At 45.6% G+C, this 26,267-nt stretch overlaps 1 long non-coding RNA gene and 1 pseudogene across 1 annotated transcript; both read left to right on the top strand.

The window, feature by feature from the left end:
• Positions 1 to 426: 426 nt before the first annotated feature.
• Positions 427 to 1,738, top strand: LOC104660118 (annotated as a pseudogene).
• A 5,003-nt stretch (positions 1,739 to 6,741) lies between these two features.
• On the top strand, positions 6,742 to 22,554 carry LOC104660117. Its single transcript, XR_747671.2, has 3 exons — positions 6,742 to 6,781; positions 9,630 to 9,787; positions 21,963 to 22,554. It is a non-coding gene; the product is annotated as an uncharacterized LOC104660117 (long non-coding RNA).
• Positions 22,555 to 26,267: the final 3,713 nt, after the last annotated feature.

Here is a 26,267-nt window from a genome sequence, read left to right as displayed (position 1 = left end):
GTGTGAGGCTATCACAGCAACTGCGACACCCATAGACATTGTCGCCTTCACGGAGAGGGCCTGGAAAACTCAAGACTGTCGTCGAGGTTCAGTTCCACGCTCCACACTTCCAGGCTGGTTTCTCCATGAAAATGTGTGCGATTTGACAGCGGCTCCCAGTTTCCATAGAATTACTGGAGAACCCCAGAGAGCCAGCCCCAAAGCCCCTCTTTCCCCTCCAATCTGGCCCTACACCCACCCACCCCACAAGGCCCTGGTCTCTGTGGTTCTCGGCTTCGGAGACCTTTCGGCTACCCCGGACTTTGGGCCCGGAGCTCATGCATATTCATGAAGGGTGGAGGTGGCAGGTGTTTCTAAGGGTCTCTGGCTGGGCCGGCCTCCTGGCTGGACCTGCGTGCCGTGCACAGGCCGACTGAGGGGCACGGGAGCCTGCTGGCCTCTCTCTGCCAGTGTCTATCCGCGAAATTCCGGTCAGGTCTCCCCGCATGGCTCTCCTGACACCTTCCGACAGCACCCTCCCCGCGGAAGCCCGAGGACTGGGACGGCGAAGGAGACTCGTTTGCAGCCGGAGGCAAAGGGAGGTCCTGTGAGCCTGCTTTGAGCGGAACCCATACCCGGGCATCGCCACCAGAGAACAGCTGACCCAGACCATCGGCATTCTGGAGCCCAGGTTCCAGATTTGGTTTCCGAATGAGCGATCACGCCAGCTGAGGCAGCACCAGCGGGAATCTCGGCCCTGGCCCGGGAAAGGCGGCCAGCAAGAAGACAGGCGAAAGCGGAACGCCGTCACCCGGTCCCAGATCGCCCTGCTCCTGCAAGCCCTCGAGCAGGATCGCTTTCCAGGAATTGCCACCAGGGAAGAAATGGCCAGAGAGACAGGCCTCCCGGAGTCCCGGATTCAGATTTGGTTTCAGAACCGGAGGGTCAGGCATCCAGGCCAGGGTGGCAGGGCACCTGCACACACGGAGGCCTGTGCAACGTGGCCCCCGGCGGGTGTCCCACACCGCCCGCTCCCTCGTCGGTCGCCTTCACCCACACCAGGATGTGGGGAAAGGGGCTTCCTGCACCCCACATGCCCTGCGCGCCTGGGGCTCTCCCACAGGAGGCTTTCGTGAGCCAAGGGGCAAGGGCCGTCGCCCTGCTTCAGCCCAGCCCAGCCTGTGCAGGCAGCAGGAATCTCCGCACCTGCCCCTGCACTTGGGGCTTTGTGTTGGGTGCCCTGGCTCCTCCGGAAGTGGGACTGTCCCTCCCTCAGACTCCTCGGTGGCCTCTGCACCCCAACAAATGCCAGAAAGTCCAGGACCTGCAGCGCGACGGCCTGCTGGGCACGTGCTCGCTGGGACAGCCTGGGTCCGTTCCAGCTGAGTCACAGGACCAAGATGTGCTTGCGCCACCCAAGTCCCGGGGCAGTCCCTGGTGGGGCTGCCAGGTCGCCAGGGCGGCGTGGGAACCCGAAGATGGGGGCAGCTCCACCTCCGGAGCCCGCAACCCCGGAGGCCTCCGCGCATCAAGCACAGATGCAAGCCATCCAGGCGCCCTCCCAAAGGCTCCAGAAGCCTCAGTGCTAGTCTGCACTTCCCTCCAGCCTGAGCTCCTGTCGACCCTAGAGTTTCAGCAAAAGGCACAACCTTTCTTACATCCGGCGCCACTGGGGGAGCTGAAGGACGTGGAAGAGCCGGCTCCGCTGGAACCACTCCTCAACCAGGAGGAACACCTGGCTCTGCTTGAGGAGCTTTAGGACACGGGGTTGGGGCGGGGTGGGGGCAGGGAGGCGGCCTCTCCTTCCTGGTGAACCTCTGACTGGGTATGGAGAGGCGTCTCTTCCCTTCCAGCTGACCTGTCTAGGATCCCTGAGTTCCAGGTCCGGTGAGAGACTCCACACAGAGGAGGGCTGTCATTCTTTCCTGAGCATCCCGGGGATCCCAGAGCCAGCCCAGATACCGGGAGGTGGACTGTCTACTGTGCATGCGCGGGTCCGTAGACAGCCGCCTAAGTTTTCCAACCAGACCAGGCGGAGCTCTCATCCCTTTTCCCCCTGCATTCTTCAGTTGGGTTGGCCGAGACCTCAGTCCGCGAAACACTGGGCCCGGGCAGAAGCCAGGCCAGTTCTTTTCGCGGCTCGACTCCGCCTCTTAGCTCCACCATCCCTTGCCAACCTGCGTCCTGCCAGCCTCTTCACCATCACCACGGAGCTCCTTGCAACTAAATGGAGATCCGAGACCGGGCGCAAACCGGTCTGCTGCCCTTTCCAGGCAAGAGGGAAGGCAGGCAGAGAGGAGGACAGGAACGGAGACAGAGTGGGATGGAAGGAAGGAGCTAGGAAAGGATGGATGGATGGAAGGACCCTGGAAGGGAGAGAAAGAGGGAGGGAGGGAGAAAGGGAAGAAAAAAACCAAGGGAGGGAGGGAAGAACAGAGGGAAGGATGGACTGAGAGACAAAAGGAGCAAGAAACAGAGAAAGGAAGGCAGAGAGAAAAACTGTCTTCTGCCTCCAGGACCAACAAGACCCAGCACTCCGGGAAAATGTTGGGTGCCCAGTGTGGGCTAAGTGCTGGGCCCACAGCCCCCGTTGGCCGGCGAGGCACTCACTGGCTCTCCGGATCGCCAGCCTGGGTTACTTCATCCTGGAGCAATCCAGACGAATTCCATTTCCAAAGGAATGAGTGAATTGCCCAGAGAGCAATGAGCTGAGACTAGGTGGTTGTCCGTTTTTCATCCACATGGTTCACAGATGACATAGCCCCATAGCTCTGTTGAGCTTGCAACAGAGTACACGAGGCGGATAGTCCCATCCACACAGGAGTCACACTCAGGCCGACTGAAGCGTGGTTTCCGGTTCCAGGTTTCTTTGTCCTCTGCAAGGGGGCCTGTTGCTCATGTGTCTCCAGTCCTCAAAAGCGTGATCATGTTGACTGTTTTGTTTCCCGACCTCTGTGGGGACCCAGAAACCTCCAGGGAAGGGTAGAAAAGCAGCACCATGTCTTCGCTCTCCTTTCCAGTTTCCAAACCGGCCACAGTGGAGACTCCCCATGTTGCAGGAAACAGGAATCCATCGTCAGGCAGTGACGCATGGGACGTTTCTTTTCTCTGTGGTTTTGCTCTCGTTTTCTACATGAAAATGAACAAGATCCACACACCTGCGTGTGTGAGACTACCATGGCAACTGTGACACCCACGCACTGGCAATAGAGTCGGCAGCCTGAACCCTGGACAAAGGTACTGACGGACATCCAGACACACCCCACCACAATCACGAGCAACCCCATTCCCAAACACACAGACACACAGGGGGCGCACGTGCGGTAACACAAGCACACACACAGATACACAAAGACACAGGCAGCTTGAAGGAGAGCAAGGGACAGAGGGATGGAGAGCTATAAATGGAAGGAGAGAGAGAAACAGCGATAGAGAGAGAGAGACACGGGGGTGGGGGAGATTGAGAGAGAGCGCGAAAGGTGGAGAGGGAAGGAGAGAAAGAGAGAGGTGAGGGAGCTAGAGAGCGAGAGCAACAGAGACTTGGAGACAGAGGCTCTGCTCTGGTAGACAAGGCCCCTTTGAGCAGGCCAGGGTAGGGTGGAGGGTTCTTGGGCCGGGCTAGAACAGAGGGGCAGGGCCGCCCACGCGGGAGGACCAAGGGAGACCTGAGGCCTGTTTTTACTTGGATTGGTTGGTGGCTTTGGGGTGTGTTTCGTAGCGTCATTCCTTTGTTGGCTCCTCCCTGGCCTCTTGGTTCTGTGAGTCCTGAGATTTGTAGTGCCCCCATCCCTGTGGTGGGAGCAGTGGTGCGGGCGGAGGTCGGGGTCTCTCTGGTGTTCAGGGTGGTATGGCTGTAGACCACGGCAGTGGTGCCTTGGCTGGTCCAAGAGCCCGGTCCAGCTATGCCCGCCTGATTCCAGGCGTCACCACCAACCCGGGCAGCGAGGCTCGGATCAGACATCCCGGAGCCGCTTGCCTGAGGCCAGGCAGCTCTCCCGTTCTCCGCCCAAGCACCACCTGTCACCACGCTGCGCTTTCCGCCTACCTTCCAGAGTGTCCTGCCATCGCCCAGACCAGACCACATGCGGGACCGCCAGAGGCCTCCAACCCCTGTCAGGACTCTGGACTCTCCAGGCGGCCTCCCTTTCGCAGATGCCCCAGGCCTTCCCCGGCTCTCCAGCTCCCAATCTTCCAACACATCGGGCCAGCTCAGGGCTGGGTGTGCTCCGAGGCGTCAGGGTTCAGGGCCCAGGGTCCTAGGATCCCCTCCTGTCCTCCGACTTGCCGCGGAAAAATTGTTTTGGTTCCCTCGTCGTCCCTCCTGAAAGGACCCCTCTTGCCCCACACACCCAGAGCCTCCAGGGCTGCTCAGGGGCGAACAGCCGGCCCAGCCCCGCAGGCCCTTTTTCTCACAACCTCCACACCATTGTCCTTGTCCCGATGAAGACCCAGCCCGTGGTCAACTGGGCGGGAAGGCTCTGCTTTGTCCCACGCTGGCACTAGAGCCCCCCGCAGCCTGATCCCGGGAAAGAGGGTATCACCTCTTTCCCAGACACACCCCACCCCCACCACGAGCAAACCCACCCCGACACACACACAGATATACACGGGCGCACACGCGCGGGCACACACACACAGACAAAGAGACAGCTTTAAGGAGTGCAAGGGAGAGAGGGATGGAGAGATAGAAAGGGAGAGAGACAGAGATAGAGACAGAGAGGGTGGGGAGAGAGGGAGAGGTGACAGAAGAGCCAGAGGTAGAAGGGGAAGAAGAGAAAGAGAGAGGGTGAGGGAACTGGAGAGCGAGAGTGATAGAGCCTTGGAGAGGAAGGCTCTGGTCTGGTAGACAGGGCCCCTTTGAGCAGGCCAGGGTAGGGTGGAGGGTGCTTGAGCGGGGCTAGAATAGGGGGGCAGGGCCACCCACGCGGGAAAACCAACGGAGCCCTGAGACCTGTTTTTTCTTGGATTGGTTGGTTACTTTGGGGGTGCGTTTCATAGGGTTCTTCCTTTGTTAGCTCCTTTCTGGCTTCTTGATGCAGGCGGCTCTGAGATTTGTAGAGTGCACCTTTCGGTCTGGAGGGAGCCATGACTCGGAGCGTGCTCACAGGGCACTAGACCTGGGTCTCTCTCGTGTCCTCGACATTGGATTGTACACGAAGTCCGTGGCAATGAAAATCCAAGTGCACAGGAACGGTTTTCCTGGTGGCTGACGAAGGCAATGTCATTCCCCCGTGGAAAGCAGCCCCTGCTTCTGCAGCGCAGGCGTGCCTAAAAGTGGAAGTCGGGGCGGTTGGGAAGCAGGGTGACAAAAGGGGGAAAGAGGGAAGGGGCAGGGAGCCAAAAGCCTATAGCACCCAGTATTCCCAGGGGGTCAAGTACTAACCAGGCCCGACCCTGCTTAGCTTCCAAGATCAGTCGAGATCCCCTGCGTTCAGGGTGGTATGGCCATAAAGACCGGCAGCGGAGCCTGGCTGTCGCAAGAGCCCGGCCCAGTCAAGCCTGCTCAACTCCAGGAATCACCGCCACCTCCGGGCTGCAAGGCTCAGACCCTGGGCCCCAGCACCTCCGGCCGCCGCGCTGCGCCTTCCGCCGGCCTCCCAGAGCCACCGCTACCACCGCCCCCCCCAACAGGCCTGCAGCCAGACCACACAAGGGACCGCTATGGCGCCGCCCTGCTGCTGCGCGGGACAGCCAGAGGCCTCAGTCCCCTGTCCAGGCTCCAGGCACACCAGGTGGCCTCCCTTTTCGCAGAGGCTCCATGCCTTCCGTGGCTTTGGAGCTCCTGAGCTTCCAACACGTGGGCCAGCTCAAGACCGGGTGTGCTCCGAGGCCTCAAGGCCCAGGGCTCAGGAGGTCCTGGGATCCCCTCCGGTCCTCCAACTTGCCACGGAAAAATTGTTTTGGTTTCCTCGCCGCCCCTCCTTCAAGGCCCCCGCTTGTCCAGAGGAGGACCTGCCAGTGGTCAAGGCAGTGGGAAGGCTCTGCTTTGCCTGGCACTGGCACTAGAGCCCCGGCAGCCTGGTTCCGGGAGAGAGGGGCAGAGGGACACCCAGACACACCCCACCACCAGGAGCAAACCCACCCCGACACACACACAGATACACACAGGCGCATGAGTGCGGACACGCACGCACGGACACACACACATGGACACACAAAGACACAGACACAGATAGCTTGAAGTAAGGGAAGAGGCCACCCCTCATATTGTCTTATGCCCAATTTCTGCCTCCAAAGAAAGAAGAAGTAAAAACTAAAACGCAGAAATGAAATCCACAGGCAGATAGCTCAGCGCCACACCCTGGGCCTGGTAGTTAAACAGGGACCCCTGACCTAACCCATTATGTTATCTATAGATTACAGACATTATATAGAAAAGCATTGTGAAAATCCCTGTGCTGTTTTGTTCTGATCTAATTACTGGTGCATGCAGCCCCCAGTCACGTTATCCCTGCTTCCTCAATTGATCACGACCCTCTCATGCAGATCCCCTTAGAGTTGTAAGCCCTTAAGAGGGACAGGAATTGCTCACTTGGGGAGCTCGGTTTTTGGAGACCTGAGTCTGCCAATGCTTGTCTGCGGCTCCTCCTGCTACAGAAGGAGAGAAAGGGAGAGAGGGATGGACAGAACCACAGGGAGAGAGAGACAGTGATAGAGAGACACAGAGGGAGGGAGGAGAGAGAGAGAGAAAGAGAGGGCGCGACAGAAGAGCAAGAGGTGGAGAGGGAAGTAGAGAAAAGGAGAGGGTGAGGAAGCTGGAGAGCGAGAATGACAGAGACTTGGAGAGGGAGGCTGTGCTCAGGTAGACACCCTCCCTTTGAGCAGGCTGGGGTAGGGTGGAGGGTGCTTGGGCAGGGCCCCCCATGTGGGAAAATCAACGGAGACCTGAGATGTGTTTTTTCTTGGATTGGTTGGTTGCTTTGGGGGTGCCTTTCACAGGGTCCTTCTTTTGTTTTCTTCTCCCTGTCCTCTTGCTGCGGTGGGCCCCGAGATTTGTACAGTGCGCCCGTCCCTCTGGCGGGAGCCTTGGCGCCCAGCGTGTCCACAGCCCGAGGCCTGGGTCTCTCTCGTGTCCTCGGGACTGCAGTTTACACGAAGTTGGTGGCAATGGGAAACCGGGTGCACAGAGACGGATTTCCTCGTGGCGGGCGAAGACAATGTCCTTCCCCCAGGAAAGCGGCCCACGGGTTCTGGAGCGCAGGTCTTGGCTGGCGTCTGTGGGACCCGCTGCCCCTTCCCCAGGATTGGATGGTTGCCAGGCGCTGGATTAATGAATTGACTTGCCTGGGCGTCCGGGGAGCGGGAAGACACCCGGGACCTCAGGGAACCCACACTTGGCGCCCTTCAGGATCCATCCCCTCCCGCCCAGGTTGGAACTGGGCTCCTGGTGGAGCTGCCGGGGGTCTGACGAGGTGGGATGCTGCTGCCTGGCGGTGCTGCAGTGGCGACCTTCAGGAGGAGGTCCTGGGCTGCCGCTGGGGCGCAGGGATGGACAAGGGGGAGCAGTGTCAGGGGGCGGTTGGGAAGCACGGAGACAAAAGGGGGAAAGAGGGAGGGAGGGGGAAGCCAAAAGCCTACAGTACCCGCTATTCCCAGGCGGAATCCCATCCAAGTACTAACCAGGCCCGACCCTGCTGAACTTCATGAGATCAGAGGAGATCCGGCGCCTGCAGGATGGTGCGGCCTAGACGCCAGCAGCGGCGCCTGGCTGCCCCAAGCGCCCGGCCCAGCCACGCCCGCACGACTCCAGGCCTCACCGCCACCTTGGGGCTGCGGGGCTCGGATCCGGGACCCCCAGCCACTCGCCCGTGCCCCCGGGCAGCTGTCTACCTCCACGCCCGAGCACCACCGGCAGCCGCTCTGCGTCTTCCGCCGGCCTCCCAGAGCGTCCCGCGTCGTCGGCGGCCAGGCCATGCGCAGAACCAATGTGGCGCCGCCCTGCTGTTGCTGTAGTGCGCCTGAGGCCTCCCTCCCCGGCTCAGGCTTCCGGCTCTGGGCTCTCCGGGCCTCCCTTCCGCCCAGCTCCAGGCCTTCCCCTGGCTCCCCAGCTTAGGAGCATCTGGCCGGCTTAGGAGGGGTGGGCTCATCCCTTCACTTTTTAACTTTTTGTTGTTTCTATTTGTTGTGCTATGTCTTGAAATGTTGTTGTGGTTATTTCTTTGGGTTGGATATTATTTAGTATTCCTACTTTGAATAAGTAGTTTACACACCACACAGCTATAGTGTTAAAATATTCTGTTTTGTTTTTGTTCGGACCAACGGAGGCAAGATGGCGCACTTCCGGGTTCTTCATCACCAACTTTTGGGGGGGGGGGGCGGAAATGCAGCCCCAGGGAGAAGGTGCAGACCGGGCATGTGCCAGGTGACTTCAATCCGAAGAGACCAAGATTTACCTGGTGGCACCTGCAGAATGCTCTCCCCTCCCCCACACGACCCTGCCCCCCCATTGCCCTCCCACTCCCAGAAAAGCCGCTCCCGGCGGGCTGTGGGGACTTCCCAGCCCCCCACTCCTGTGGGGACTGCATTAGGAACTCCACTGGAGAGCTCCACGGGTGGGGGGGGACTCTCTTGGCCTCCTTTGCCGGAGGCCGACAGACCTCTCCCTACCCACCTTCTTCCCTGAAGCTAGGTGACCAAAAATAAATTTGCAGTTTTGCTCCTACCCTTGCCTACTCGCTGGTTCTTTTGTGCTTGCTCTGGTGGTAGAAAACAAATCAGTTTTGTACACTATCACCAGTGAGGGTTTTTTTTTTTTACCTTTAGGCGATCATTTATTGCTCATGAATGTCCTTTTCTTCCTGATTGAAGTACTCCCTTTAGCGTTCCTTGTAGGACAGGTATGGTATTCATAAACTACTTCAGCTTTTGTTTGTCTGGAAAAGTCAGTATTTCTTCTTTTTATTTGAAGAAGATTTTCGCTGTATATGCTATTCTAAGGTAAAAGTTTGTTTCCTTTAGTACTTTAAATATTTATTGCTTCTCTCTCCTGGCTGGTAGGGTTTCCACTGCAAAGTCTGCTGCCAGACGTGTTGGAGCTCCCCTGTATGTTATTTGTTTCTTTTCTCTTTCTTCCTTTAGAACTTTTCTTTATCTTTGACTTTTGGAAGATCAATTATTGAATGCTTTGAAGCAGTCTTTTTTTGGGTTAAATCTGCTTAATGTTCTATGATATTTTTGTAGTTGAATATGGATATCTTTCTCTAGGTTTGGAAAGTTCTCTGTTATTATCCATTTGAATAAATTTTTCTACCCCTGCCTCTTTCTCTACATCTTCTTTAAAACCAGTAACTCTTAGATCTATCTTTGTCAGGCTATTTTCTAGATCCTGTAGACACGATTCATTGTTTTTATTCTTTTTCTTTTGTCTCTTTTATGTATTTTCAAATAGCCTGTCTTCAAGCTCACTATTTCTTCTGCTTGATCCATTCTGCCATTAAATGGCTCTACTGCATACTTCAGCATGCCAATTGCATTTTTCAGCTCCAGAATTTCTGCTTAATTTGTTGTAACTATTTCAATCTCTTTGTTGAGTTTAGCTGATAAAATTAGGAATTTCTTTACTTTGTTATCTTAAATTTCTTTCATTTTTTTTTTTAACATAGCTATTTTGAATTCTCTGTCTGAAAAGTCACATATCTCTTTTTCTCCAGGATTTGTCCCCAGTGCCTTATTTAGTTCACTTGGTGAGGTCATGTTTTCATGGATAGTGTTGATGCTAGTAGATGTTCTTCAGTGTCTGTACATTAAAATTTTGGGCATGCAGCACCATATGAGAGGTTTAAAAAAATAAAATTAAAAAAGAGAAAAGGTGAGCATTTACTGTAGTCTTCACTGTCTAGGCTTATTTGTAACTGTCTTTCTTGGGAAGGCTTTTCACATGTTTGAAAAGACTTGGGTGTTAGGATCTAAGCCACATCTGCTTTATGGGGCACCTTATACCCAATAATGCTGTAATTCTTCCAGACTCATAGAAGTACCGCCTTGACAGCCTTCAACAAGATCCAGGAGAATTTTCTGGGTTACTAAAGACTCTTGTTCCCTACCCTTATTTTCTCTCAAAGATACAGAGTCTTTCTTTCTGTTGTAAGCCACCTAAAGCTGGGAGAAGAAAGACACAAGCACCCCTGGCCATCACCACTATAACTGCCCTGGATCAGACCTGAAGCTAGCACAGCACCAGGTCTTGCTCAAGTCCTGCTGCATGCGCTTTCTGACGACTGCCTATGTTCACTCAAGGCCTTTGGTCTCTACAATTAGCAGGTGGCAAAGCCAGCCAGGCCTGTGTCCTTTCCTTTAGGACAGTGAGGTCCCTCAGTCCTTGGCTGGGTCCAGAAGTGCCATTCAGAAGTCAGGGAGTAGAGTCAAAAATTTTAGAAGTCCACTTGACATTCTATTGCATTGCAACTGATCTGGCACTCAAACCACAAGACCTAGTCCTTCCTATTCCTCCCTTCCTTTTCTAAAGGCAGAGTAGCCACCACCACCCCAGGCCACAATGAGTACTGCCAGGCTACCATGAATGTTCCCTTAAGGCCCAAAGCCTCTTGTCAGCTTCTAATGAATGCTGCTTGGCTTGAGACTTGCCGTTTTCAGGGCAATGGGCTCCCTACTGGCCCTGGGCAGCTTCATACATGCCAACCAAGAATCAAGTCCTAGAATCAGGGATTTGGAAAGCTCGCTTGGTGCTCTACCCACCTCTGGCCTTGCTGGTACCTAAGGGGCAAACAAAGTCCCCTTTAATTTTCTCTCTACTTTTCCCAAGAAGGAATTTTGCCTTTTAGCCACCACAGCTGGTAATGTGCTGAGTGTCACCTAAATCTAGCAAGTCGAAGAGGGTCATCCAAGGCCCTTGACGTAGTACCTGGGTATGGCTGCTGGTCATTCAGAGCCTAAAGGTTTTTAAGTCTGCAGGTGATAAATGCTGCCAGCACTTGGTTCTTTCCTTCAAGGCAGCAAGTTTCCTTCTGGCCCAGGGTGTGTCTAGGAATGTCTAGGAGCCAGAACCTGGAAAGGAGGTCTCAGGATCCTGACCAGTGCATTATCTTGCTGTGGCTGAGCTGGTATCCAGGATGAAAGAAAAATTCCTCCCTACTCTTTTCCCTCCTCTTCTCAAGCAGAAGGACGGGGTCCCTTTTGGAGCCAGGAGCTGTGCACCCTGGTGTTTGGGGAGTGATAATGCCAGAACTCCTTTGGCTGCCCCAGCTGGTGTCTCAGTATGTTGCATGCCCTCCCCACCCCAGTCCACTGTCCCTGGGCCTAGTTCAGCCCTAGGCCTCACCTAAGAGTTGCAGTCCTGATGGCCTGGGCTGCCTTTCAAGTTTTCTTAGATACACAGAGTTCTGGAGCCCTCAGTTGCCAGGTTTCCAAACACTCAATTTCCAACCACTGGAATCTGATTCCCCTCTGGCTAGGGCTGGTTTAAATGATACCTCTGTGGACGGGCATTAACTGCATTTGATCTGGTTTTCCTTTCTGCTCTAACAGGACAGCACAGAGTTCAGTGCCTCACAGTTGCTGTGGTCTCCCTCCTGCAGAACCCAGAGTTGATCTCTGCACCATGCCATCACTGCTGGGGGTGAGGAAATGGTAGCACCCGTGATTCAGGACTGTTTTTTTCTCTCTCTTCAGTGTCTCTTTCAGTGCTATGAGGTTAAAACCAGGTACTTTGAGTACTCACCTGATTTTTGGTTCTTATGAATGTTTTTGGTTCTAGTGGATATTAATAGTTGTTCATCTGGTGTCCTTGCAGGAGGGACAATCAGTGGAGCCTTCTTTCTGCCATCTTGCTTTCTCCTCACACCCAAGAATCAGAATGCAGAACTTTTAATAAGAAAAGCTTTCAGAACTCAGGAAGGACAAGGAAGATATCCTGGTTCTCCATGCTTAACATTGGACTGTTTCTTCAACTTTGGTGCATGGCACAGACTAACCAGGGATTATCATAGATCATTTGACTTGGACTCTGCAGTTCATTCAAATTCTTTAACCAGACAATTTAAATACTGGCTGATTTGGCATGAAAATCTGGCCAAGTATTTTCTTGGTATTCAATTGATTTTTATTCTGCTTGGGTTAGCAGTTTTATAATCCAGTCAGTCTCTTCACTAAAGTTCTGGGAATTCTTACCCAGTTCAAATAATTCTAAAGTTCTCAAAAACCTGTTTTCAAGAGTGCTTCTCAGGGCCATCTCCATCCTTTCATGAACCTCCACACAATATTCTAGGATTTTGCAAGCTTGTGAAGTTTTCAGAAACTGCCTTCAGAATTAAGCAATTTACAGTGGAAATGACTTTAAGTTGTTATAGTTAGACACAATTGACAAGAACATTTTATTATTTTCAGACATGAGCCATGGCGCCCGGCCTCTAAAGTTAAAATAAAATAGATTTAAAAGATATTTAAAAGATAAAATAAATTTATCAAATGTTGTCATCTTTTAATCTCAGATTTTTGTGAACCTATGCTTTACATTTTCCCCCAACTTTCTGTATTTATCCTGTTTTATCTAGTTTTTTTTTTTTTACTTCTTCAATTTGAAACCTTTAAGTAACTTCAAACCAAAAAAAAAAATTAAAACACATTTTTATGTCTTTATAAGTTTTATCATCAAAAGCATATGTTCACAAGCCTGTAATCCCAGCACTTTGGGAGACCAAGGCAGGTGTATCACTTGAGGTCAGAGGTTCAAGACCAGGCTGGCCCACATGGTGAAACTCCATCTCTACTAAAAATAAAAAAATTAGCTGGGTGTGGTGGCAAGCACCTGTAATCCCAGCTACTTGGGAGGCTGAGGCAGGTGAAATCACTTGAACCAGGGAGGCAGAGGTTGCAGTGAGCTGAGATCATGCCTCTGCATGCCAGCCTGGGCAACAAAATAAGACTCATTCTCAAAAAAGAAAAAAAAAAAAAAAAGCATATCTTGCTTTTTATACACTGTGTGCAGAATCGTTTCTCTCATATCTAGTAATTAAGTCTTAGGAGCTCCAATTTTCAGTGAAAACCCTAAAAAGTGATTTTTAACTGTCTTATATCAGTATTTTTAGATAAAATCCCTTTTATAACTTTTAAGAAATATAGAACTTCAAATTACTGTTTATTAACAGAACTAAAGATATTTAGGCTTTCTATACCATATACAAGTAACATGTCATGGTATATAGACCTAAACTAATTTTTAATGGTTAATATTTCACTATTTTAGCTTACAAATGACTCCAGATATTTTATGGTTATTTATTACTTAATTTAACATAACTTTAAGATTTTAAATTACTGAACTGAATTTTGAAACTGTGACACAGGCAGCATCCCTAATGCCTTCCCTCAGTAATTCTAGGTCCCAAGTAGCCACATAGCACCCAGGAAAACTATGACGATCAGGGCGTGCCTGAGTCCATTAGGACTAAAGACAGAGCTGTGAAGACTGTAACTGGAGGATCCAACCCCTCCTAAAATAGCCAGAAGGCAAAACAGGAAAAGCACAGAATGAAGGGGTGGATTGGGCTTGATTCTGGCTTGCAGCTGCTGGTCTAGGCACTGAGAACATGTCTCCAGTCTTCATCATGGTCACCTTTCAAGACCCCCTGAATCCAGAAATTCTCAACAAAAGACATAAGATCATAGTTAAATCAAGCAAGTATCTACTTATATTTAATTGATAATTGTAAAGCCATTTTGATTTTACTAACGATTTAAGAATGAGCTTTATTTACAAAATATAATCACATACACGTTACACATATAGACATACAAATACACAGGAGCAGATCTTATAGCTTTCATAAAGGATTTAATTTTTTTTTTTATTTTAGGTTCGGGGGTAAACATGAAGGTTTGTTACATAGATAAACTGACATCACAGGGGCTTGTTATACAGATTATTTCATAACCCAGGTATTAAGCTCAGCACCCCATAGTTATCTTTTCTGTTCCTCTCCCTCCTCCCACCTTCCCCCCTCAAGTAGCCCTCAGTGTCTGTTGTCTGTTGTTTCCTTCTTTGTGTTCATAAGTTCTCATTATTTAGCTCCCACTTATAAGTGAGAACACATAGCTGCATAGTATTCCATGGTGCATATGTGTGTTCTGTGTGGGAAATATGTGAGGAAAGAAGAAAAGAAACAATACTTTTAAGGGTAAACAGACTTTATCCAAAGTATATGGCAATATAGATATAATAAGCAAATCATCTGATAAGTCAATGATACAATGAACAAATTTTAATGGAAAGGGGAGAAGGGAAAAGGTGTGTATATATATATTTACACTCACCAGACTATGGAGGATTCATCACCAGGCTGGGAAGCAACAGGGTTGCTCCAGAGTTGGCCACTAGTCTGTGCACAGATGAGGAGAAGCTTCAGCACGGTCTGGGAAACTAGCTCTTCTTGTAACAAGTGGTTTGTCATGAGGCCCAGTCATGAGGGCTCTTCGCAACTGGGCTCAAGGAACACAAAAAGTCAACTTGTTTTTGCGATTGTCTGTTGTTTTTCAATAACTATTTATCCAAAACATTGCTGAATGAATGCCTGCAGGGGCTCACACAACTTGTTCCAGGACTTAGTGACCATTATTGGTGTCCCTGTTCAATTGAGTTCAAATTTAATATTTAACTTTTCCTCCACAATGTGCCATATTATCTGTATCCAATCTGTCATCGTTGGGCATTTAGGTTGATTCCATGTCTTTACTATTGAGAATAGTGCTGCAATAAACAATTACGTGCTTGTGTCTTTATGATAGAATAATTTATATACCTCCAGGTGTATACCCAGTAATGAGATTGCTGGGTCAAGCGATAGTTCTACTTTTATCTCTTTTGAGGAAAGCATTATTGTGCTTTCCACAATGGTGGGACCGATGTACACTCCCACCAACAGTGTATGTTCTGTTTCTCCACAACCTTGCCAGCATCTGTTATTTTTTGGCTTTTTAATAATAGCCATTCTGACTGGTGTGAGATGGTGTCTCACTGTGCCTTGGATTTGCATTTCTCTAATGGCCAGTGATATTGAGCTTTGTATTCTAGGGTCACATGTGTATTCTTTTGAAAAGCATTCATGTCCTTTGTGCACTTAAATTTTTTTTTTAATTTCCATAGGTTTTGGGGCAACAAGTGGTATTTGGTTACACTAGTAAGTTATTTATTGGTGATTTGTAAGATTTGGTGCATCTGTCACCTCACCAGTATACCCTGAACCCAGTTTGTAGCCTTTTATCCCTCAGCACCTTCTCCCCTTTCTCCCTGAGTCCTCAGAGTCTGTTGTTATTATGCTTTTGCATCCTTATAGCTTAGCTCCCAATTGTAAGTGAGAATATATGATGTTTGCTTTTCCATTCCTGAGTTACTTCACTTAGAATAACAGTCTTCAATCCCATCAGGTTGCTGCAACTGCCATTAATTCATTCCTTTTTATGGCTGAGTGGTATTCCATCGTACATATATACCACAGTTTCTTCATCCACTTGTTGATTGATGGGCATTTGGATTGGTTCTACATTTTTGCAATTGCAAATTGTGCTGCTATAAATATGTGTGTGCAAGTATCTTTTTTGTATAATGACTTTTTTTTTTCCTCTGGGTACATAGCCAGTAGTGGGATTGGTGGATCAAATCGTACTTCTGCTTTTAGTTCTTTAAGGAATCTCCACACTGTTGTCTATAGTGATTGTACTAGTTTACGTTCTCACCAGCACTGGAGAAATGTTCCCTTTTCACCACATTCACACCAACATCTATTATTTTTTTTTTTATTATGACCATTCTTGCAGGAGTAAGGTGGTATTGCATTGTGGTTGTAATTTGCATTTCCCTGATCATCAGTGATGTTGAGCATTTTTTCATATGTTTGTTGGCCATTTGTATATCTTCTGAGAATTGTCTATGACCATACTGCCAAAAGCAATCTACAAATTCAATGCAATTGCCATCAAAATACCATCATCATTCTTCACAGAACTAGAAAAAACAATCCTAAAATTCATATGGAACCAAAAAAGAGCCCGCATAGCCAAAGCAACACTAAATAAAAAGAACAAATCAGAAAGCATCACATTACCTGATTTCAGACTATATCCCAAGACCATAGTCACCAAAACAGCATGGTTCTGGTATAAAAACAGGCACATAGACAAAGGGAACATGATGGAGAACCCAGAAATTAACTCAAATGTTTACAACCAACTGATCTTTAACAAAGCAAGCAAAAACAAAGTGGGGAAAGAACATCCTACTGAACAAATGGTGCTGGGATAATTGGCAAGCCACATGTAGGAGAATGAAACTGGATCTTCATCTCTCACTGTATACAAAAAATCAACTCAAGATGGATCAAAGACTTAAATCTAAGACCTGAAACTATAAAAATTCTAGATGACGACATCAAAGAAACCCTTCTAGACATTGGCTTAGGCAAGGATTTCATGACCAAGAACCTAACAGCAAGAAAAGCAAAGATAAATAGGTGGGATTTAATTAAACTAAAGAGCCTTTTCACGGCAGAGTAAACAGACAATCCAAAGAATGGGAAAAAATCTTCACAATCTGTATATCTGACAAAGACCTAATATTCAGAATATACAATGAGCTCAAACAAATTAGCAAGAAAAAAAAAATCCTATCAAAAAGTAGACTAAGGACATGAATAGACAATTCTTTAGCCACTTTTTAATAGGGTTGTTTTTCTCTTGTAAATTTAAATTCCTTATATTGATCTTTGTCAGACACATAGTTTGTACATACTTTTTCTCATTCTATAGGTTGTCTGTTCACTCTATCCATAATTTATTTTGCTGAGCAGAAGGTTTTAAGTTTAGTTAGATCCAACTTGTCCATAGTTGCATTTCTTGTAATTGTTTTTGGTGTCTTTATCATGAAATCTTTTCCTGTTTCTATGTCCAGGATGGTATTGCCTAGGTTGTCTCCCAGGGCTTTTATAGTTTTGGGTTTTACATTTAAGTATTTAATCCATCTTGAGTTGATTTCTGTGTATTGTATAAGGAAGAAGTCCAACTTCAATCTTCTGCATATAGCTAGCCAGTTATCCCAGCACCATTTATTGAATAGGGAATATTTTCCCCATTGCTTGTTTTTGCCAGCTTTGTCAAAGATTAGATAGCTGTAGGTATGTGGTCTTATTTCTGGGCTCTCTGCTCTGTTCCATGTATGTGTCTGTTTAAGTATCATCGGTACCATGCTGTTTTGGTTACTGTAGTGCTGTAGTATAGTTTGAAGTCAGGTAATAATGATGCCTCAAGCTTTGTTTTTTTTTTTTTTTTTTTTTTTTTTTGCTTAGGATTGCCTTGGCTACTTAGGTTCTTTCTTGGTTCTATATGAATTTTCAAATAGCTTTTTCTACTTCCTTGAAGCATGTCATTGGTAGTTTAATAGAAATAGCTCTGGGCAGTATGACCATTTAAATGATATTAATTCTTTCTCTCCGTTAACATGGAATGATTTTTCATTTGTGTCTTCTCTGACTTCTTTGAGCAGTGGTTTGTAATTTTCATTGTAGAGATTTTTCACCTCCCTGGTTAGCTATATTCCTATGTATTTTTTTCATTTTGTGGAAATTGCGAATGAAATTGCCTCTCTTATTTGGCTCTTAGTTTGGCTCTTCTTGGTGCTTAGGAATGCTAGAAAATTTTGTACATTGATTTTGTATCCTGAAACTTTGTGGAAGTTGTTTATCAGCTTAAGGAGCTTTTGGGTCACAACTATAGGGTTTAGATAGAGAATTATGTTGTCTGCAAACAGAGGTAGTTGAATTTATCTTTCTATTTAAACACTCTTTATTTCTTTATCTTGTCTGATTGCTCCAGCAAGGACTTCTAATACTATGTTGAAAAGGAGTGGTGAGAGAGGGCATCCTTGTCTTGTGTGGGTTTCAAGGAAAATGCTTCCAGATTTTGCCCATTTAGTATAATGTTGGCTGTGAGTTTGTCATAAGTGTCCTTTATTATTTTGAGGTATGTTCCTTCAATATCACATTTATTGAGAGTTTTTAACATGAAGCGTTGTTGAATTTTACTGGAAGCCTTTTCTGCATCTATTGAGACAATCATGTGGTTCTTGTCTTTAGTTTTATTTATGTTATGAATCACATTTTATTGATTTGCCCATGAGGGACCAACCTTCCATTCCAGGGAAGAAGCCTACTTCACTGTGGTGAATTAGCCTTTTGATGTGTTGCTGGATTCGGTTTGCAAGGATTTTGTTGTAGATTATTGAATGGATGTTCATCAAGGATACTGGCCTGAAACTTTCTTTTTCTGTTGTGTCACTGCCAGGCTTTGGTATCAGGATGATGCTGGCCTCATAGAATAAGTTGGGGAGGAGGCTCTCCTTCTCTATTTCTTGAAATAGTTTTAGTAGAATGGTACTGGCTCTTCTTTGTACATTTGTTAAAATTTGACTGTTAATCTATCAGGTCCTTGTTTTTTTTTTTTTTTTTTTTTTTTTTTTTTTTTTTTTTTTTTTTTTTTGGTAGGCTATTTACTACTGATTCAATTTTTGGAGTTCATTTTTGGTCTGTTTAGGGACTCAATTTCTTCCTGGTTCAGTCTTTAGAGGGTGTATGTGGCCAGGAATTTATCCATCTCTTCTAGGGTTTCTAGTTTATATATGTAGATGTGTTCATAGTAGTTGCTAGTCGTTATTTTTATTTATCTGGGGTCAGTGGTAACATTCCCTTCATCATTTCTAATTTTGTTTATTTGAATCTCCTCTCTTTTCTTCTTTATTAGTCTAGCTAGTGTGCTATCTTTTTAATTTTTTCAAAAAATCTTGATTAAGTGATTTCTTGAACAGTTTTTCATGTCTCAATTTCTTTCAATTCAGCTCTGATTTTAGTTAATTCTTGTCTTCTAGAAGCTTTGTGGTTGAGTTCTTCTTGCTTCTCTAATTCTTTCAGTTGTGATGTTAAGTTGTTAGTTTCAGATCTTTCTAACTTTTTGATGTGGGCATTACTTCTGATGCCCTACCCTAACTTTTTTCCTTCTCCTAGAAAACTCAGAACCATGCTTTCTAAACCAATTCAAACTTTCTCAGTGAATCAACCTGGTCTCCCTGAGGCAAAGTTAGCAATTTTCCATTTCACATGGTTCTCTTTCTCTCTAAGAATATCTAACTCAACAATGAAACTGTTTCATCCCTCCTGGGCATGCGAGGAACTCCTTTTGGCTGAGACCAAGACTTAAAACCTTGTTATTTCAACATTAATGAAGATCTATTTAGAAAGCCTCCATTTTTACAGAAAAGATATATAAACACCAATGAAAATAAATATAAAATTATATGACATAAAATTATGTTGTGGAAAGACTCAATAAATAAGTGAACTAAACTCTAAGAAAAAAAGATGATGATATAAAATGACATATAAGTAAAAAACCTGGGTTGGTAGAACATAATTAATGTATCAGTAAAGTATGTACATTGTAGAAGTGGCAGGAAGACTGCATAGAGAGTGAGACTTGACCAAAAGCTTTAAGGAAAGTTCTATACCCTTGAAAGAGATTAAAGTGGACTCAGGAAAACATGGTCCCTTTTAGGAGAAGGACACATATTCCAGACAGGCCTAAACTCAGAGCACCTTTACCTTCTCCAGGAGGAAAGAGGAGGTAAAGCAGCAGGCAGAAGACAGCAAGGCCAGGTCAGCATAGGAACCCAGGCCAAGCCACGTGGGCTCCATCGTAAGGGTATGAGGAGTCACTGCAGGGTGAGCTTTATTCATTAGTTTGTTTTGTTTTCTTTAGTAACTTAAACACATGATCAAAGTTGACCTTTGTAAGTATTGCTGCAGCTGAACATAGGATGGATAAAACCAGTGTTTTAAAAATTATGTTGTATAGAGCACTAGCCCCATTGAGATATTAGTGGAACACACAGGCACACACACACACACACTCACACTGAGCCCAGATTATTCTGGCAAATGCTGGGTTAAGCAAACTAAAAGAAACATGTTTAGTGTTGGACTTCTCAGAACCTGGAATGTTGCTATATGACTCATAAAACAGCAAGATTAAGACAGAGCATGTCATTTTTCTTTTCCAGAAGTGTTGAAACACTTTCCTTCCCTTGGCTTCAGTGACATCTTCTTTCTCCTGTCTCCATCAACCTCTTTGACTGCTCCTTCTTGGTTTCCTTCTTGACAATCTGCTGCTGCTCAGCCATTCTCTTTTCATTCCCCATGGATTTCTCAAGTGTGTTTCTATTCCTGCAGATCAAATTTTCCTTGTTTTTCCTGACACCTCTCCCTGTCTGACCCTGCCCCAGTCTGAGGCAGGTGTTCCATCTGTGTGCACTTTTGGGATCCTGGGATGCTCCCAGCACCTTCCCTGCCACACTCCATCAGGTTTTCTCCCACTTTCCTCGTTTCTCCTGACACCTCTTCTTGTCTGGCCCTCCCCCAGTCTGAGGCAGGTGTTCCATCCTCTCCTTGTCTGACCCTCCCCCGGTCTGAGGCAGGTGTTCCATCTGTATGTGCTTTTGGCATACCATGATGTTCCCAGCGTGTTCCCTGACACACTCCATCAGATTTTATCCTCCAGACTCTGCGAGGGCAGCAGCCTTGTCTTCACTGTTCCTTCAATGCTCAGCACATAACACAGAAGCTGATTCCATAACATTTACTTGGCCAACTGAGACTAAATGTATATTCCGCTAGATCTTAAAAAGTTACAATAAGCAACATAGTGCAATAGTCAAAATAAGTCTCTTTAGTCAGGAGTTCTCTGTATATGCATGACAGTTTGAAGTCATTATTAGGCAAAGTGAAACAGAAACTGTCACAAAGTTCCCTAAGATAAATTATTTTGCTTTAATCTTCAATTCATCATGTGAGATAATCAAGATCATGTGTTATTGTAAATATTTCTAGCTTACAACACAACAACCTGATTTTTATTGTTTGAAATAACCACAATATAAATCAGTTAACTAAAAATTGCATAAATAATTCTTTCAAATAAAATTCTGTCTAAATTTTACATTATTCATATGTTCAAATGAAAAATACAGTATTCATATGTTCAAATGATAAGACTTTTCCAATACCTCAGTCAAAACATTGTACTGATTCCAGCTGTGGGAACAGTATCTGAAAGTCATGTTACAGATGGGGAAGAGGTACTTACGTGACATTGGTCTTTGCACGACTGTGCCCTTTTGAGTCCAGAAAAAGTTGTTCCCTTAAAACTCTAAAAATCTCTTCTGTCAGGTCTGAAGGGTAGGCGGGAAACATAGTTTTTAAAATTTTAGCCACAGATGTTTTATTCCTTGCTTTAAGCAGTGAATAGATAAAGGCCACTAGAAGAGCTTCCAATGTTTCTTCAGAAGCAGCATGCCTGAGAACATCTTCCTGAAACACCCCATTGTCTCTGCCCAAAATCACCTTAGGTAGGAAAGTCAAAACTCAGCAGGCTGAGGAGATCCAAGGGGATCTCTGAGCTCTGAGGCTTATGAGAGAAGAGAGAGAGGTCTAAGATTTTTGTGTATAAATTTATGGGTTACAAGTGATATTTTGCTGTAAGCTTGGATGGCATAGTGAAGTCAGGGCTTTTAGGGATACATCACCGGAATAATGCACGTTGTACCCATTAAGTAACCTCTCACTATTCACCCCGTCCATCCCCTTACCCTGCTTAGTCTCCATTATCATTCCACCCTCTACATCAATACCTACACATCTTTTAGCACCCACTTATGAGTGATAAAATATGATATTTACTCTGTGTCTGGCTCGCTTCACTTACAATAATGGCCTCCAGTTCCATCCATGTGTCTGCAAAAGTTATGATTTTATTCTTTTTTTATGCCCAAATAGTATTTCATTGTGTATCTTTTCTACATTTTCTCCTCCAATCACCTGTTGATGGACATTTAGGTTGATTTTATATCTGTGCTACTGTGAAAAGTGTTGCAACAAACAAGTACAGGTATCTTTCTGATACATTGATTTCTTTTCCTTTGCGTAGATGGCCAGTGGTGGGATTGCTGAATCAGACAGAGCCGATTGATGATTAGTAATGGTGGCCAACAACCAGCTAGAAGCAAAGTACTTAGCAGGGCCTGAAAATGCCAAAACTCTGAGGCCACTGACCTTCAAAAACTTCAACAGCCCTGAGTGAAACGTCCAAACACATTTATCCACCATGCCAAGACCCTTTATTTCTGCCCTCTGTGCATCTCAGAAGTCTCTTTTTACCACACTGTCTATATACTGCATGAGCCATTTATATGAAAATACCTGACACTCCAAGGCACCTTATACTATGTATTCAACCATGTATCTCTAGTACCTAGCACAGTCCTGGCATATAGTTTGCTACTAAACATTTGCGGAATGAAGTAATTATCTTATATCCAGGTTCCAAGTTTTAAGGTGATTTCTCACTAAAAACAAAGTGTTACAGTTCACAAATAATCTACTTCCTTTTTTACAGATGGGATTAACTTTAATCTTATCCCCTAATAATATTACTTTAATTTACTTCCATCTAAATATACTGTCCTAAGACAGTAATAAGAAGGAGAGTTGAAGCTAGAGCTTGAAGAATTGTACATGGTCCACACTGTGGCCTCAGGTGCATCGCCCACCTGAGCTTCATCTGTTAGGTATGTCAGGGAAGGTAAGCAGGTGAGAGTGGCCTCATCAGAGGACCCCAGATCCCCAGACTTCCCTGTCTGGCAAGTGCACCTCTGTGAACAAAGTCTTCAGAGCCAGATGACAAGAATGGCCCGAGCAGTCCATCAGGGAAATCTGGGCCCAGTGTACATCAATGCAGAGCATCAAGCACAGCGTAACAGGTGTATGGTTGCCTATTGCTGTTCAGAGATAACTGCATCCCACACACTGAAAAATGAGGAAATGCAGAGAAACAGATGTAGCTGAAGAAGACAGCAGGAGCAATAACGAGGGACAACCAAGACCTAGGAGGGCACCATGCCAGAGACACCTGGACCCCACGCTAGGCTCAGTGCCTGTTATACTCTTGGGACCCAGCACTTTCCCTCTCCATCACGTGGCATACTTGGCCTTATCTGTTGTTTAAAATATTGTCCTTAGTTTTCACTGTTCCTAGGAGACACAGGCAGACCCTGTGACACTACAGCTCCTGACACAGTAGATGCATCACAAACATCTGCTGAGTTCACACACTCTTGCCTTCTCAAACCTTCTTGTCAAGTCTTCAGTGAAAAGGAATTTCTGATTGAGCAAGAATTAAGCTTCTAGAGACTCCTGGATCCACTGAAGTTTGAGACAAGATGAGATTTGTTTAATCTCATATTCCTAGCTTACAGCATACTGTAGTCACTTAATAAATGTTGAATAAGTGAGTGAACTGATTCATACATCTTACTTAGCTATATGTTTTCTGAGTAAAAATGACAAATTTAACAGTTTACTTCTGGTATAATTTTGCTTTACTTATTCAACAAGACTGACAATTCACCTAGGTGCCAGGCACACAGCTGCTGAAGAAAAAGAGGTATAATATACAGTTTCTGTCTACATGAAAGCCACACTCTAAAAAGTAGAAACATATGAACAAATTATGTTTCTATATATATATATACAAACATATAACAACAAATTGGCTAAATTCAAAATCGGAGGGGTTTGTTTCTATTGTAAACAACTTTAGTCAGGAAGTGTTAGAAAGTTCTAAACAGGAAATGTTCCAACACACCATCTAAGCGTGAAGCAGAAGTCACCCATAACTGAGTTTGCTACCACCAACCCCAACAGCAAGAATTCCAATCCTGCTGCTGCAACATAAGTGTCACTCTGATTTTATTCCTGCTGTGTAACACGGTTTTAGACTCTCTGGTTGTCAGTGTTCTAAACAAGTATTAAAGAGAAAATATTATTATGGTGATGAGCCCATTCACTGCAGCCTTCTCAACATCATACCAATTATAAGGCCTATCATTTAAAAATTAAACCGTTTGTTTATTTATCCAGATATCAGTGTTACATAAACATATTTACCATCAGACTTTGGATTTATGGGTCAAATAGCATATAAATGTGATTAGAGACTTACAGTTTACACTTTTCTGGTTCTCTCAAATTTTTCTCAAAATAGCATATACCTTTCTAAACAATTGTTAGTATATTTTTAAATGAACATTAAAATGTATATTTTCCAAAAACAAAATATAGCTTCCATTGGTAAATGGTGTTGTTGAGATTCGACAGACAACTTCTCTTGGGAACCATTTAATCACTGCTCACTTAGCACTCTGTCCAGAAACGTGAATGGCTTTAAAATATAAAAGTATATCATACAACTAAACGTACACTTATTCAGTATTGTACAATATTTAGTACTTGTTCTAGCTATCACTTGCTGAATAGTAAGCCATTCTAAAACTTAAGGAATTATTTATTGTTTAATATTGTTTATTGTTATTATTTGTTTAGTACTTTTATATAACATTATTTCTCATTGTTTTGTGGGTTGACAGGCGCTACAAAAGTTCTCTTTTTAGAGTCTTTCTTGCAGCTGCGGTTGGTTGGCTGCTGCTGAAGTCCCCTGAAAGCCCAGCTAGGCTATGGAGCCTAGACGGTTTACTCACCTGGCTGGCAGTGCATACTGGCTGCTGCGTGTGGTGCCTGTCTGACCTCTCCATGTTACCTGGAGTCCCCTGAAAGCTCAGCTAGGCTAAAGAGCCTGGACAGGTTACTCGCCTGACTGGCAGTGCATATTGGCTGCTGTGTGTGATGCTTGTCTGGCCTCTCCATGTCACCTGGAGTCCTCACAATGTGGTAGTTGGCCCCAAGACACACAGGCAAATACTACACAGCTTCTTATGACCTCGCCTTGGAGGTCCTAGAATATGACTTCTGCTGCATCCTATTGGTAAAGCAAGTCATTGTGTGCAGCACAGATTCAAGAAATGGGAGACTAGACTCTACCTGTCAATGTAAAGAGCAGCATGCACATGCAGGCAGGAAAGAAATTGAGGGCATCATCTTGAAGAATATCCTATCACACCGTTATTCCAGCTAATGGACATTAAGTTTTAGATGGGTAGTACTAGCTACTCATCTCTCCCCCAGAAACCTAAGCTAGGCATGGACATATTGAAGAGAATGTCATTACCGTTTGAAAACCTAGAAATATCACATGTGATGACTCAGATTAATTTAGTCTGTCAATTACATCAACATAATTCCCTTCTTGTAACCCTAAATATGGTAAAACAGAATTGAATTCTACAAAAGTCTTGTGTCTGTTTTCCTATGGAATAATTAACAAACCCAATACATGTGTAAAGAGTATGAAGTCCAATTTATTTTAGATTTTTACCTCTTAATTTCAAAGCTTATAGAAATCCAGATAACTGATCATCATAATCCATAATGCCTGGAGCAGAAGTCCTTGTTCTGAGTATCCTGTGGCACGCTAAAAATGTAATACTAACTAGGAAATTTAAAACTCTTTTGTTGGTGATTTTAAGAGAGCTGAGTAACTCATCAGCACAATTCACACAGATTAAGAATGGAGGTTACTCTGCTGAGTGGATTCATAAGGATCAGAAAAAATCACAAAGGAGGAAAGGAGATAGAGAAGGGGAAACATACTGTCAATCCCTACAATTAAAGAATTGTACATTTCAAATCAAACCAATTTGAAAAATGGTTTGATTTTGTATTTTTCAAAGGAAAGTCAGCTTATTGTGATAGAATAAGAATCCCACTTGTATGTCTTTTATTTTTATTTTTATTTTTTTTTGAGACGGAGTCTCGCTCTGTCGCCCAGGCTGGAGTGCAGTGGCGCGATCTCGGCTCACTGCAAGCTCCACCTCCTGGGTTCCCGCCATTCTCCTGTCTCAGCCTCCCAAGTAGCTGGGACTACAGGCGCCAGCCACCTTGCCCGGCTAATTTTTTGTATTTTTAGTAGAGATGGGTTTTCACCGTGTTGGCCAGGATGGTCTCGATTTCCTGACCTCATGATCCGCCCGTCTTGGCCTCCCAAAGTGCTGGGATTACAGGCGTGAGCCACTGCGCCCGACCTGTCTTCTTTTGAGAAGTGTCTGCTTATGTCCCTTGTCAATGTTTTCATGGGGTTGTTTTCCTCATGTTCAACATCACTAATCATCAGAGAAACGCAAATCAATGAGAGATGCCATCTCATATTAGCCAGAATGGCTACTATTAAAAAGTAAAAACATAAATTCTGGTTAGACTTCAGAGAAAATGGAATGCTTACACACTGTTGGTGAGAATGTAAATTAGTTCAGCCACTGTGAAAAGCAGTTTGGAGATTTTTCAAAGAAT

The sequence above is a fragment of the Rhinopithecus roxellana genome, chromosome 13, assembly GCF_007565055.1.
Source record: "Rhinopithecus roxellana isolate Shanxi Qingling chromosome 13, ASM756505v1, whole genome shotgun sequence".
Taxonomy (NCBI): domain Eukaryota; kingdom Metazoa; phylum Chordata; class Mammalia; order Primates; family Cercopithecidae; genus Rhinopithecus; species Rhinopithecus roxellana.
Note: the sequence above shows the minus strand (reverse complement) of the source record. Positions and strands in the feature narration are given on the sequence as shown.